This window comes from Bombus vancouverensis, unplaced genomic scaffold (assembly GCF_051014615.1).
Source record: "Bombus vancouverensis nearcticus unplaced genomic scaffold, iyBomVanc1_principal scaffold0027, whole genome shotgun sequence".
Taxonomy (NCBI): Eukaryota; Metazoa; Arthropoda; class Insecta; order Hymenoptera; family Apidae; genus Bombus; species Bombus vancouverensis.
The window spans coordinates 819133-835347 of record NW_027468918.1 but is presented as its reverse complement, the minus strand read 5'-3'; the positions used below and the strand labels follow the sequence as shown (position 1 = coordinate 835347).

General features: G+C 37.9%; 2 long non-coding RNA genes and 2 pseudogenes across 2 annotated transcripts; 1 reads left to right on the top strand and 3 right to left on the bottom strand.

The window, feature by feature from the left end:
• Positions 1–8258: 8258 nt before the first annotated feature.
• LOC143304238 (uncharacterized) lies at positions 8259–9547 on the bottom strand. The gene is made up of 4 exons (XR_013060935.1): positions 9435–9547; positions 9047–9110; positions 8678–8777; positions 8259–8533 (listed from the first exon to the last, which is right to left on the bottom strand). It is a non-coding gene; the product is annotated as an uncharacterized LOC143304238 (long non-coding RNA).
• An 82-nt stretch (positions 9548–9629) lies between these two features.
• Positions 9630–9748, bottom strand: LOC143304243 (5S ribosomal RNA; annotated as a pseudogene).
• LOC143304237 (uncharacterized) lies at positions 9641–12036 on the top strand. Its single transcript, XR_013060934.1, has 3 exons — positions 9641–9774; positions 10748–10833; positions 11303–12036. It is a non-coding gene; the product is annotated as an uncharacterized LOC143304237 (long non-coding RNA).
• Positions 12037–12497: 461 nt separating this feature from the next.
• Positions 12498–16204, bottom strand: LOC143304225 (katanin p60 ATPase-containing subunit A-like 2; annotated as a pseudogene).
• Between the last annotated feature and the right edge of the window lie 11 nt (positions 16205–16215).

The window sequence follows — 16215 nt, the reverse complement described above, 5'->3', positions numbered from 1 at the left end:
ACATTGTTAAGCGCATATCTCAAATCTTGTTTGGAAGGTTTGGTATATTTCAGTTTAATCTTTTCTTCTCCTGTTCGTTCAACACACGTTCGTTTTTCTCTGTTTCGTTTTTTATCTTTGGTACTTCTTGTAACTTTTCAATTGTTATTCTTTTGGCGACTACCATGTTCTCTTGATTTTGTTTCTTTCTTTTTAAGTTATTAATATCATCCGATTTCTCTTCCACACAATAATGGAAGATAGTGTCACGTAGAAAACACAGGAAATCACGAAATTAACGGATCATGTCTTGTGAATTTGAAGTGTGTAGGACGTAATAGATGCCAAAAAAAAAACACTCGGAGATATTTAAACAGTATATTTATCAACAATTCTCTCTTTCGACACTTTGCGTAGAACTCGCGATTACACTTGACGATTCGCAATTCTCGGTTACAACTGATAGACGATGAGTTAAGGTGGCGATTGAGCAAAGTGCGCGATATAAATTAAGATGATGACTACTCAAGGAACGTAGAGGAACTGTCCTTCTGTGACGATGACGCTGCGGAGGTGTGACTAAGGGTACGAGATAATCGGATTCGTTAAGGAAAGTTTTCCTTAGGAAAGTGAGGGAAATGAACGTCGCTGTTAATTGGTTAATTTCTATGTTGATGGTTGAAGAAGGATGCTAACCGCCCTCGAGAGAAAGTTGCTAGCGGGAAGCGTCGTCCTTGAGGAAAACAGATTTCCCGTATCTTCCCGCAGTAGGTGTTAGAGATTTAGGGACTGTTAGGATAAAGACTGTTTGTCTGTTTGAAGAACTTAACTAGTTAACTAAATCTTAAGATTTATAACAGGTCCTCAAGCTAGCTGAACATGTACTGTGTAGATGCATCGACGTCTGGTAATCGTCGCACCCGGAGAATAGGGTCTGCGTGTGGCGAGCCACGGGACAGAAACCGTTGGAATATTTACTGTCGAGTACCGCTACAACTATTTCTTTTTAAGGAGAACTATACTATTACCTCATACTTTTGTCAGGCAAAGCGTTCATCCCTTGACCGCTGCTACGTTCGGCGACTGGTTGTCGCCACGAGCCCAAGCTCATTATCACAAATCTCGAACAATTGTAATCGAGTTAAGTTATAGAGGCTAAAATATTGAGGGTTTTCCGATGAATTCCAAAGGAAGGCTCCGGTGTCCTTTCATCTCCGACATATATATTTTGTGGCATGCTTGTAAAATCTAGACATCATTCTTTTGGTAGCTTTTTATGATTGTATCACAATTTTAAGATTAATTAAACGAATATTTAATAATGATTTTAATATCGAAAGTAACGATTATTATACTACGAATTTTTATATGAATAGAGTATGTTAGAATATGTGAAACATAAGATCCGGTCAAGTAATAGGAACAAACGAAAAACAGTTTTGTACGAAGAAAAACAAGAAAGATATAAAGAATAACAGGCTTTGTTTTCGAGAAAATTGATCTTGGAAATCTGTTTGAAACATGTAAATTTGGTTAGTTACCGATTAAGCAGAGGGAAGTTATTCGACGTGCAAAAATAAGAGAAAAATGTGGAATAAGATCTTTCCATATAAAGCTTCATTTTCAAGAAAAACGAATTTCTTCGTGCTCAGTTGATAACACTGTTCAACACGTAATTTTGCAACCTTCAATTTCTTTTACCACCGTTCCTGGTATGCCATCTACACCAACCGCTTTATTCCGGTTCATCTCAGCTCCGGCATCCAGTAGCGCTTCCTTCGTGATCAAGCCCTCGCTGACACTAATACTCCCGTGGGTTCTACTTATATTTCCCCTCGGTCTCGTTAAGAAAAGCTACGTCATGATAGCCCTGTACGCCCTTCGCTATGGATCCCTGCCCAACGAGGCACAGAACTCCTTTCAACCCTTCTCCTTGTTGGTTCGAATCAGTTTCCTCATCTGCCTCTTCTTTTTCCGCAACTCCTAAATCCACTGTGCCGCGTCTCCAGTTCCTCTCGCCATTGCTCTCTAGCTCTTCTTCTCGTCGTCATCACCTCCTTTCTTAACTTCATCGACTGTTCACTCCGCCAATAATTATGATTTTTCTTGCTCATCGGAGGATAAACCCTTTTTAATTCGGAGGTACATGAGGTTTCCACTGTAACAGCATACATCGAGCCCTCCTGCATAGATGTCCCTCGGTACATGTTACTAAGCTTTCCTAATTAACCATTGCCACCAGGTGGCCCACTTAGCCAGATTGACACATACCATTTCATATTGAATAATACTTCACTTCATACATGTAGATGGCACCACTCCTTAATGTATCATAAAGCCCCTAAAGAAGGGGCCCGCTTACCTATTGGCAACCGTATGACACGTGCGCGTCTCATCACGTCGTTCAAATTATTATGTGAGCCCTACTTCCTACACTCCATTGCATATAAGCATTTGCATTTGCATTTCCCCTATCCCATCAACTCACAGTTGACCCTAGTGACAAGAAAACCTCACCTTGCCCCAATGCTACCACCCACATGTATCTTCTTCAATTCATCGATCTACTAATATTCATGTGCCAATCCAGCAGGTATTAATCGTGTCGAAGCCACCCAAAGGGCAGTGTTAGTGTATTATTGTGTTCCATCGTGTGCAATTGCATTCTCTATCATACTTCATAATCTTACCATTTAAATCTATTATATTAATTATCATCTCGAAGCCAATATTAAATACTGTTGCGTTGAAAATTAATACAAAACCATTCTCGTTATTCAATTAAAAGTAAAATAAATAACGACTAAAACAAAAACAAAACACGATAAACAGACTTAGCGTGATGAGTTATTGTTATTAAAGGCGTTTTTAATCTTTCCATTCTTAACCATTAATTTAATAGTTTGTAATTAATTAATTAATTAATTTGTAGTTATGAAGCTATAATAACTCATCAATAAATGCGAACAACCAACGTCCTTTCGAATTATCTACAACAACGTACTCACGCATATTAAACATTTACTAATACGTTATATACATTAATTTATTACTTTTTAAATTATCTACTGTTTCCTATTAATTCCTTTCTTTCTAATTCCACTCTCTAATTCTTTCACTGTTTTCCATTATGAACTGACTTTATCTGATGAGTCATTATAGTTCCAAACATATTTATCCTAAGCTATTGTATTTAAATTACTTAAGGTTGAAAATAAATTTCTTCTTAAAACTTTATATTTATATAGTTCTTCAATTATATTATGTAGTATTCTACGTAATACTCCTTCATTATATTACCACTCTTTATTATATTTTATTGAACTCTGGCTTCTCCTAATTCAATTCTAATTTTATTTCCTTTTAAAGTTTTATCATTTAAATTGAGATTCGTAATTGCATTTTCTATAGATACTCGACTTTACCAACTCCTCTTCATATTTTAATTCAATAATTCAATAATTTATTGCCTTATATTCTTTGATATTGTTCATCTATGACTCATCACGCCACGATTATCGAGCATTACACTTCTTGTTTCTCTCACATTTAACATTAGATCCTCCAATTATTCCATTTATTTTTGTTCAGCGAAGATATTACCATTTAATTATACCCAAACATATTGTAACTCACTCACTCGATCATAATCCACGTCGACTCCCTTGTAATATACACCCTTTTTTTTTTATTAACGTGGAGGAAATCCGCACTGACACCAGGTCGCTTCTGGGGAAAAGCGGCGTGGTAGTGCCGGACTCCAGCCGACTAAAACCTCCACGATGACCGCCCCAGCTGCGATTGAAAGGGGCCCGGGAATTGGTGTGAGCGATACACCGCCCCCCCCCGCCTAATACCACCGCTTGATGGAGCCATGTATCATACACCCTGATATTCACTTAATACTATTCCACTCACACCAATTCTCCTATCACCTCATCCCACTTCACACCCCTTACAATTTATCGTAATAATTCATTGCACTTCCCTCCCCCTTTGTAATCCATTGTAACCCATTGCAATTTTGTTGAAATTCGCACAAGCATACTGTATTTTCGACCAGTCGTGGGGAGACGCTTTTGCTAGGAAATGCGTCAACGGAAGTCGTAAATTCCCGTTACGATTGTAATAATCGATGCCGCGAACAGATCGATCCCCTGATTTCCATTGAGATAATAGGGGTGGTTGAGGTTGTATAACGCTGCGATTAACAGGGTTATAAAGTATGTATTTCCAACAACTTTACACAAGATAATAACGCCGATGCGTAAGAGGTAAGTGAAGAATAAATGGATTGCTCTTAGATGAGAGAATCAGTGTAGAGACGATGATTGATCTAAAGACAGAGCTCGCGTCCTGGTAGATATGTTGTCGTCGACGAAGTCTTGAGATGTTGGGTATGTTAGAATGGAGAGTTAACTGAACTTCCGCTCTCATGTAATTACGGAGGAAAGCTCGGTTTGTAGGTATTTTTTGAACGAAGGAAGGGGATTCGTTGTTCACACTTTTCGTTATGAAAAGTGAGGGTAACGGTCCGCGATGCGGCTTGATTATAACCCACGTTAATGCATAAAGGTATGAGGAAGAAGCCTCCTACCAACGTGGCTCATGGGTGACCTTGTTCATGGGAAAAACCAGCTTTGTCGTTAGACAAACATTCGTTTTTCCCATTAGGTGACTACCCGCTCTCTCCGTAATTTTGAATAGCGTCTAATAAACCTGACGACTTGTCTAAGAACCAGCCATAAACCGAAACACTTATAGGATTAGAAAATCCTTCCGGATAAGCACATTAACTTGAAAACATGTGCTAACAGTTAAATTAAAAAGTTAAGGTTTATGGTGGGTCCTTAGGTTTATTGAGGACCGGAATGACGGTACGTGGACCATAGGCTGCCAGGCATTGTCGTGACCAGTTTCGACCATTTTGTTTATTGACGGTCGGACGAAATGCGTCGTCTCCAGGTTTTGCGTGGCGCGTATCCCAGGATGGGAAAGTCCCTGGAGCGAATTATATACGCTGTGCCGCAAGGGTTTCAATACAAACGGTCGTACAATATCGCCTGATACGTCGTAATCAGGAAAACGTATCTTCCTTAATTGTAATGCGGATGTATCGGACTTGATGATGTTGCGCAGCTCGGTGTCGTTTTCTTGCGCTGCGGCGAGAGTTTTATGGTCCACAGATTTCCCTATCGCTTCGATGCGAGATAGAGCGTCGGCTACATTATTGTCCAAACCTTTAATGTATCAGATGTCGGTCGTGAACTGTCCAATGTAGTCAAGATGGCGAAATTGTCGCGGTGAACATTTGTGTAGATATTGATTGAACGCGCACATGAGGGGTTTCTAAAGCGTTTAACTGCGGTGTACAGAGCAAGAAGTTTGCGGTCATATGCTCTATATTTTTTCGCTGCGCGGAGGTCAAGGATTTTGTAACAAATCTTAACGACTGCCATTTGTCGTTTACGCGTTGTTGTAGTACTGCTCCTATGGCGTAATCGGATGCGTCTACCGCGAGGCTGACGGGCCCGCCTGGTATCGGATGCGCTAGTGTCACACGCTCAGTAATGTCACATGTTGAGAAGCAGTAATAGGGTGGACAAAACATACTGCATGCCACAGCTATCGATACAATAACCAGATAGTAACGGAATAGCCGTCTCTGATATACACTCGGGGATAATCCCTACAGGGGGACTAAAACCTCAGCATAAAAACCTTTCCAAATTAGCGCTCGATATCTTTTTTATTATAGCACTCTGAACCCTCACTATTTTGGATTCGTACAATAAATTTTACTACTGTTAGGTAGATGATACATTTACACTGTACATGTGAATGTGTGTGTAAGCGTCAGAGGGCGTCCAGGTATCAGTTGAGACAAAGACGATTCGAAGCTGTTAGAAGAATCTGGTGGGGTCGGTTGACAACAAGCGTGCGTACAAGAGGGTTATCGAGGTCTTCGGAGTGTAATATATGTCGGAGATGAAAGAACACCGGAGCCTTTGGAATTTTGGATAATCTCGCAACATTGTAACCTAGAGTCTACTATAGCTGGAATTAAACAATTGTAGTTATTCAATCCGATTGTAATTGTTTGAGAGTTATGATAGTGAGCTTGTGCTCGAGGCGACAGCTAGTCGCCGAACGTAGCCGCGGTCACGGGATGAACGCTTTGTCTAACAAAGACATGGAGTAATTGTATAGCTCTCTTTAAAAATTAAATAGTTGTAACACACGGCAATAAACATTCCAACGGTCTCTGTCCCGTAACTCGCCACACGCAGACCCTATTCTTCGAGTAAGATGATTGCCAGATGTCGATGCGTCTCCGCAGTACATGTTCAGCTAGCCTGAGGGCCCGTTACAAATCTTAAGATTTAGCTAACTAAAGTCCTTCAAACAGACAAACAGTCTTTGTCCCAACTACGGGAAAATAGAGGAGACCTATTTTTCAACGAGCGGCGTCTCCCACTAGCAACTTTCCCTCGAGGGCGGCTAGCATCTTTTTCTAACCACCGATAGGGAGATTGACCAATTAGCAGCAATGCCAATTTTCCTTACTTTCTGAACGAAGGCTTTTCTCGACGAATCCGATGATCTCGTGTCCTTAGACACACCCCATTATAGTTCTTCTTTGTGGCATCATCGGGACGGAAACTCACTCTCTCGCTGCGATCTCATCGACGAAAAGGTTGACACCTTACGGTCAGTGAATATCACCAAAGAATCTGACATAGAGTACGTACACCTACCATCCCGTTGGCTGCGTATTTGTTAGTGAACCTAAGACCATTGTCACTAGTGTTGCAAGTGTGTGATCATCGTCAGTTTGCGTCAACTCTGTAACCTTTTTGTTTGTGTCAATAAAAGTCACTTCCGTGGTCTAAGAAGATGGATAGCTTCAGTGAAGAATCATTACCTACCCCAAGTCCTCACCGTGATAGCGACTCGAGCCCGGACTCGGATCGTGACTCGACATGTCAATAGGAAAGGATGTACTTACTCTTAATAGGTGTGTACCCCTACGAGGTAAGACTTGGGCGAAGTGCGGTGATGTGTGAAGAAGGTTTCGATTTTAGGAGGTAGAACAGGATATCCTGAGAAGTGGAGTTTTATATTAAATTATATTAAAGTTATATTAATTTTATAATAGTAATATTATTATTATGGCAATAAACATTGTGCAGGTACGATGAAGTTTAGCGTTTTTTACCTATTTAACAGCAGATAGTTTATTGTAATTGACTATAGAGTTTATACGATTAATTGTTTACTAATATCGACTACAGAAGGAGGTTTTTAACTCTCCATATATCTATCAATGTTTATGTGTTTTATTAATTATTACTTGGTTGTAAGCATATATGAAGGAGGTACTTACTTGCTTTTACTAATGTACTTACTTGAGAGGTAAGTCTTGGCTTGCGTAGTGTTTAGGGAACGAGGTTTTTGATATCTAAAAATTGACTTTGAATTATTATTCATGAAGTGGATCTCGCTAGGATATCTATGCTCATTTTAATAATGGACCATTGTTACTTGATTTGTAGAGAGAGTTAGTTTATATTTAGTTTTTATATGTCGGAGAACAGTCAGGAACAGGGTTGTGGGCGTTTGATAGACCTCCCTTGGAGTTGGCCATCGTTGTGTGATAACGAAGATACGGCCTGATGCTACGAGTATGGACATTACCGATTCGACAATCAACAGCGGTGGTTGGGCACTTGTGATGTTAGTGACGTTGGTCTTAGGTCCGATGACGAATCCACGGTCAACGGGATGAAAGATATACTTGCTCTAACTCAAACTCACTGATCGTCAGGCGCTGCTCCCTTCGTCGGTGGGATCTCAGGAAAGAATGAATTTTCGTTTCAATGATGCCACAGAGGAAAACTATGATGGGGTGTGTCTAAGGACACGAGACCATCGGATTTGTCGAGGATAGCCCTCGTTCCGAAAGTAAGGGAAATTGACGTCGCTGTCAATTGGTCAGTTTGGGACAAAGACTGTCTGTCCGTTTGGAAAATCTTAATTGCCGGAAAAACCCAGGTTTTGTAGCGGGTCCTCGGGCTAACTGGATTTGTGCTGTGTACGTGCCTCAACATCGGGTATTCATTGTCCGAAGGAACCGTTGGAATGTTTTACTGTCACGTACCTCTATTGGTATTTCTTTTAATGAGGGTCATACTATAACTCCACACCTTTGTTAGGCGAAGCGCCCGTCCCGTTGACCGCGGCTACGTTCGGCGACTGGTGGTCGCCTTGAGCCCAAGTTTATTATCACAAATCGCAAACAAGTACAATTGGGCAGGATGACAGCAGATTGTTTAATTACGACTGTAAACTTTAATTACAATTTTACGGATTTTCCCGAAGTTCCAGAGGGAAGGCTCCGGTGTCCTTTCATCTCCGACATATATGTTTGATTCTACTTACTATATAATGACAATAAATTTATATTTTATGTATTTATGTATATGAGGTACTTACTTTGAGTGATAGTGATAAATTGATGATGGCATGTGTCTAGCGAAGGAGGTTTTGATGCCTGTAAGCAGGCCTCGAGTTAGTTTTGTTAAGAGGATTATTATATTCTCTTGTTTGATTTTGACTATGTGATTGTTATGTTACGCTTTATGCTTTATATTTATTTTGTCTATTCAAATAGATGTACTAGGAATGATGTACTTACTTCTAATAAGTGCGTGCTCCTACGAGGCAGAGAATTGGGTGATGAATGTGTTGAGGAGCAAAGAAGGAGCTGATCTTAGAAAGTAGAATGAAGAATTATCCTGCGAAGAGGAGTTTATTTTAATTATATTATTATATTAATTGACATTGAGTAGGTATTATGGAGTGTAGAGTATTTTTACTTATTTATTAGGATACTGTTATTATAATCGACTTTTGATTTTAGAGTTGTACGATTAAATTGTGTTATTAATAATTGACTAGAGAATAAGGCTTTAACTTTCCATATATCTATCAATGTTTGTGTGTATTATTAATTATTACTTCGTTGTAAGCATGTATGCAGGATGTACTTAGTTGCTTTACGTACTTATTCTTACTTGAGAGGTAAGCCTTGGCTGGCGTAGTGCTAGGTGAGCGAGATTTTTCGATATCTGAAAGTAGATTTGAATGATCATTTAGTAAGTGGACCTCATTATCATATAATATATATTTTATTTATTAATGTACTATTAATATGGTACTATGAGATTTATTATATATTAGGCTATTTTACTATAATAGGTGACTATGTATTAGGTATAGTTATTATGTTTTAATAATTGACTAGTGATATAAAAGTATGGAGTTTGGTTTTTGTCTATAGTATTATAAGGGATGTACTTACTTTAAGAGGTTGTGATATTAAGTGGGTTGCTTACTTACTGATTTAATTTATTTAATGGTTAACTATTGATATATAAGGAGGTAGTACTTACTTCAAGAGATAGGGTTAATTCGAGGATGGTCTAACGTCATGCGAAGGAGGTCTTGATGCCGGTAGTGATAAACTAGTTTGCGATCGTTAGTGCTTTTAGCGGTGATTGATATGTTTATTAAGTGGTGAATTGCTGGTGGACGTGAGCGCACCAAGCCTGAACCTCACCGAGGGGCGCGGCGGGCCTAGCGCGCTTCGCCAACGCCACACGGAGTTCCCAGGCGATCACCCATCCAAGTACTCTCCGTGTCCGGCGCTACTTAACTTTCGTGATCTGACGGGAACGAGTGCACTCAGCGCGGCCAGGGCGTTGGCATTTCTATTTTTTACTTAACATGTTTGTAAGTAGTTGTAGCATGACTGTAATTTGTTGTGTTTGTTGTCTGAGTACTGCATTTTGCTCACATATTTTTGTTGACTGCAGCGTCGTTATTGTTGTTGTTTTGATTTTGGTTGTTTAAGGGTGGTGTTTAGTTAGTTACTTGTGCATAACTTCGGCTACCAAAGGTGTTGATGGGGTAGAACTGATGCCGATGGAATTTGACGAAATCGTTATTGTGTTTAAATGTTACATTCGTCCATTAATTGTCGTAGAATATCGAGACTACGTGATAAGTAACACACATTTTGAGTCGATCCGTTAATTTTCCCACGATCAATCTATCAAGTTACGAGACGAGAAATTTTTAATTTATAATAAAAATGTATGAGATTACGCTTTTTCGATGTACGCTTTTTCGAAGATCTGTAGCGCAAAGAACAATTCTCTCTCCAACGGTTTCTTTGATACATATTATAGCATCGCCGGAATACTGTTTACGAAAGGCCGACGAAACACATACAGTGTCGCGATAAAGCGTAGGTGCCGACGGGCCGAAAGTGTCGGGAAACTTCAATAGGCCTAATGGCCCACCGATATCCCTTTGGTCCTTCCGTAAAATAATCGGAAGAAGGCGTATATAACCAAAATAGCAGACGGTTACGAACACGTGCGTAGCGGGGATATTGAAAGATGACAAAGGGAAGAAAATTATTACTGGACGTCTAGGTTACATCATCGAGAACACAAAAAGGAAACAAATATGTCCTGACCATACAGGATCTATTGACCAAGTGCTCCCTTAAAATTCCTACTGTAGCGGTTCATGGCCATAAAGAAAGTTCCAGGGCTCAAGCGCACGTACTGGCCTGTGAAATGTGACGTCCGAGGTCAGGACGTCGTCAAAGAATAGACCCTATGATTTACAATAAAGCGCAAGTGCTTTCGATAAAGGAAACTGATTCCCTATCCCAGAAGAAAACATTCTGTTTCAGGCACCTCGGTATCCTATATGAATGGCAACGAGGAAAGGCTAGAGAGACGCAGAGAGATACAACTGATCAGTGAAGTCGAGTAAACGGTGAGTATGCGAAGAACAATACCAGTACGGCCCAGGTAACGCGTGCTGGTAAAACTATCAGGTCTTCCACGTATAATTAATAAACTCATTGTTAAATCAATCCGCGGAGTATTTCTTTGGCACCGTACACGTCCTACCACCTCACTGATAAAATCGAAAATAAAATCTAAGGAATATTACAACAGACGGATCAATAAACAAAATTTCAAAATGGTAGATTTGTTACATTTAATGAAAGAACTTAGTAGAGGGAAATCTCAAACGGATATACAGAACCTCATAAAGTTCCCAATATTTTCAAGTACCATAATATTGAAATCGAAGTAAAAGGAATGCCATGGTCAATACATATAAATAAATTAAAATTAACGCGCTCGCAATAGATAGTGACGAGCATTCAAACAGGCGGACCAAACACAACAAACAAAAGCAACACGTTAATAATGAAAACTTTTCCTATTATATACAGTACGGGCATCGTTTTTTATGAACAAGAACAAGGAGAGGAACTCTACGGTCCTTGGGATGGCGAACTTCCTGCCTATCACCCGGAGGTGTATGGATAATTACTCACTTACTGTTACCAATTACTCCAACACGCTTATTAAAATATCTTCGACCGTATCATTTGTCAAAACTGTTATTACAATGTAGATGAAATGCCAAAAGCAAAAAGGAATCGTAGACGTAGAGGCTATAATCCAGAATGATCGAGCTCTGTATACGACTGTTAAACTCGATATTTTGTTATCGAACTCACGATAAGAATAAATATAATGACCGAGCCCTTCTCGCTGGGGCATTCGATTGTTGCATATTCACTACCGTAATCTCCAGGTCGCATTGACAAATTTTGAACAGATGTTACGATAATAAAATGAGCCGTGACACTTTAACAATTTATGATTTTACAATCCGCGGGAAAATAACATACTCAATATTCTGATTTGTGACTCAACAAAAATAAAGAAACACATTTATACGTCCTCTGTACTGCATATCTCGTTGAACATGTGGAAAATCGCTAGTAGCACATAGATTATGAAGATACATTTTGCTTGTTATGATATAGTAATCCTACTTTTTCAGCACTGTATCATATTTGGATTTAGGCTTGAAGAACGCTTCTACTTTACTAGTGTTGCTGTTTTTAAGATCTGTTTCTCGTAGTAGGTCTATAGAATTGTATTATATATTCAATATTACTTTATGAATATATTATGAAAATTATGTAAGAAAATTTAAATAAAAGGCAAATTTGAGGTAACAAACTGATAGAGCATGTTATATAAAATATGTTGTAAAACGAATAAACTCACTTCACTTCACTTTTCGTTCACTTTTTATAACACTTCGTGCTTTGCTTTTTTGTAAAATGTTTCGACGTATTCATTTTTTTATTATTTTTATGCAAAATTATGTTATTCTGCCAGAACTTTGTAATTTAATTCTCTCAAGTTAACTTACTGTTTGAAACTGACTCCCTTCTGCGAAAACATTTTTTGACTAAATTTACCCAGATATTTTCTGTATCCAATACTCAGATCCGATGAATATTCGGAGCAGTTCAAGGCTTGAATTTCGAAAGAGGTCCCGGTGCACCTTTATTAAGCGTCAAGTAGGCCAAGGTGAAGAAATTTACCTTTATATATGATAAGAGAGTTTATTATGCAGATCTAACAGAGTAACGGTACAAAATGTTACAGAATGATTCAAAGTATTACAAGAGACTGCGTCAAAATATTTTAACAGATTGATTCGAGCGCTTATTTTGGGGGGTTTTTATATCGTGCTTTCTATACTGTGTGACACTATCGTGGGGTTTTAGTCGGTAAGTCCGACACTACCCCGACAGTGTCCATGAGGATCTCCCCACGAAAAAAAAGTTCAAGGCTTGAATATTTTTAGAAAAATAATAATTTCACTGATCTTAGTATTAATTTCAGTGATTTCAGTAAAAATAAATGTAATTTTCAGTATTACTAACAATTTGTTTTATCCCCTTCCTACCACATTTTGAAATACAAATTTTTAAACCTAAAGTTCAATCTAACAATGAAGGTCATCATCGAGGTTGATACATGTTCCAGTTTCGAATATACATCAAAAGAAGTATTTCCTTTCTTAAGTTGAGGTCACAATAAGCATCTTCAATCAGCATTTTATTCTTTTGTCTTAATGGTGAAAACAAGTGATCGAAGAGATAGTACGCATCAAAATATAATACAATATGCTCAAATATACTACACAACCTGCTACAATATACTGCAAGAGTAATTGAGACCGAACACGGAAGACCAGGAACGATAGCGTCATAAGCAGCTTGTTCCTTTTTGTTCTTTATTTGGAGTTTTAGATTTCTTCCCTTACAATAAGTAGCTCTTTGTGATCTATCTGTTTCCTCTCCTTTTTCCATCTACTTAGGGACTCATTTTTTGGAATCCGCGGACACAGTACGTAATTGATCTTCATCGAGCAATCTTGTCAATACGCATCGTCATTTGCCACTCCCTCATTTGAAGAGATTTGATGATAGTATTCCTATTACGGCATGTATATATTTCATGATATGGAGCAATATCATATGATGGTAATAAAAATTTCTCGAACGATAATCCATTTATTTATATTTTTCAATATCTGTCCTTACGATTGCGTATTTATTTGTTCCACGTATCATATTTATCCATTTGCATAACTGTAGGTGACATTTTTTTAAACAATTTTGCTAATATTTCATAACTTTTTAATTCATATTTCAAAGTGGTAACAGGTGTTTCTTTCTTTTCAAGTCTCCTCCATATCGGGCTTATTTCTAGTAGCCACGCTTGCTTACAAAGCAATTTTATATCTGCACAAGAATATCTTTCAGTACATTTTACTATGTGGTTTACAATATCTGTATTTTCTAATAAGTGGTTGCTAAGGTATAATTTGAATATACCAAGTCGAGCAACTTCATTGGGTAATGATACGTATATTTGCTTTTCGAGACGCCTGAGTAAAGCTGCATCAATGCCCCTAATAACATATTTACAATAAATATTATCGTTCTATTATACTAATAATAATGAAGGAATACTTCAAACAACACAATAACATATTTGGAATTTGGAGAAATATTACGATATTTTCTACTTAGAAAACATTGAAATATACGTGATATACGTACCAAGGGGAATTAGTTGTAGCCAGAAGAACTACATTAGAATTCTCATTAGACACTAATCCATCCAATCTAGAAAGAAGTTCTGACCTGAATCTCTTTGCAGGTTCAGACAATATACAGTCTCCTTTATTTGTGGCGATCCAGTCAATCTCGTCGATAAAAATAATTGTAGGCGAATGACTATAGGCAAGTTCAAATAAAACCTGTTCAGTTTAACAAATGTATTATTCATTAAATATTATATTCGAAATTCCTTAAATTCATTGCCTCATCACGAATATGATATCATTTCGTTTTCCAAACAACTATTCTATTTATATATAAATGACGAAAAATAAAATCAAATCTTTTTATACCTAGAATCTCTCCTTCATAGACAAAGGAACAAAGAAACTTACATAGACAAAGCAACTTACACGTATATACTTCTCGGAATCGCCTCTCCATTTGCTGACCAATGAGCTGGCAGTTATGTCAAAAAAAGGTGCAATGGCATTCTGTCGCGACTGCCTTCGCTAACTTCGTTTTCCCTGTTTTGTATATTTCTTGTAAACACGTACAGAAATGAAAAGAATACGAGTATCTTACCTGTACCAGGTGGGCCGTACAGCAAAATACCTTTCCAGGGGGAAAACGGGCCATCAAAAAAGATATGATACTTAAGGGGATACACAACGGCCTCCTTAACAGCGGTTTTACATTCCTCTAGGCCTATAACGTCATCCCAATGTACATTTAATTTGTTTACTATGATCTCCTGCGACGATACAAAGATAAAATGGCGTCTTCTCTATATTAAGTAAGTGTTACGTAATTTGATATTTGAAGCGTTACTGAAATCACGTCATTGTCGATATACGTTGGACGGTTTATCGACGGGAATTTTATCGTTTAAAAGCTTTACGATACGTATATTAATCGAAAATAACTTACGCATGAGATGTCCTCAGCAATCTTTCGTAATTCCGGATTATCTGAATAAAGCTTTGCAATGCATTTCAATATCTTCGATTGCATGGATTGTTCCATTGGGACGTTAAATAGCTCTTCTGATGAACGTCCATCACTCTCATTGGGGAATATTGACGTCACTGTCATTGCGAGATTAATATGATTCGCATTATCATCAGTTATCTTCTGCTGTAGATTCGTCTCTTTCACAGGCTCACTTCTCGCTTGTTTACTAACAGATTTGGCTTTTGTCTCAATACTTCTACAAACACTGGATCATATTGTAATACGATACGTTGAATACGTTGAATACCGTTTAATATCGTTAAATAATTTAAATTCTTACGTTTTGCTTGCATTTGTCACTTCCCTCGTCATTTCCCTTCCAGTTATTTTCTTACACAATATGGGATATTTTTGAAATTTCATCTTGTAATAATTTTCATACTCTGCAACGATAATTTCCAAATCGATGTTGTCGCAAACCCGATGTTCGGGAGATAGACGAGCTTCCCGGAATAATACATCGCTAACGTCTATATACATAAAAAAATGTAGTTTTTAATTAATTATAGTTTTTAACTAATTAAAAATATTTTTCGCAATGACTGAACACTATAAGATAACCATCAAACAACTGTTTTATCTCTCGGTAAGACAGGCAAAAGAATGTATTTACTATATAAATCCTCGAAGATAATTTCTTGTCTTCTGCTTTTTAATTTCCAATTTTTAGATGGATAAGAATAATTTGAATTTATACTTCATATATTTGTTTATAACTAGTTAATCTACATAATCGATTGAGTTATTCTTAACTACTGAATTACCGATGTCGAATTTTCAAATTTGGTTTCGCCTTCTCTTTCCATGATGTCCACTGATTTCTATTTCGATTGGTCACTGACACTATTCAAAAGAATTGGAACTAGGAATATATTTTAATTATAATATACTCACCCATTGTGTTCCAAATAATCACATACAAGGTATAATATGTTCCGATGACGTTCCGAAATACGACTCTCCTCCTAATGCAACATGGATATAGAAAGATGGATGCAACATGGAAATAGAAAGAGAACACCATGTATAGATACTTCCTGTCCATGTTTAATCAGGCATGCACACTAGTGGACACTGACGCTGCTCGTATACCGCTGTTACATATTTCCTGTACAAGTGCGCGTCATTAGACAAGGACGGAACATCCTCTCTCTACTTCTCTATCGCGTTTTTAGTTCGCTCACGCGCTCTGTACT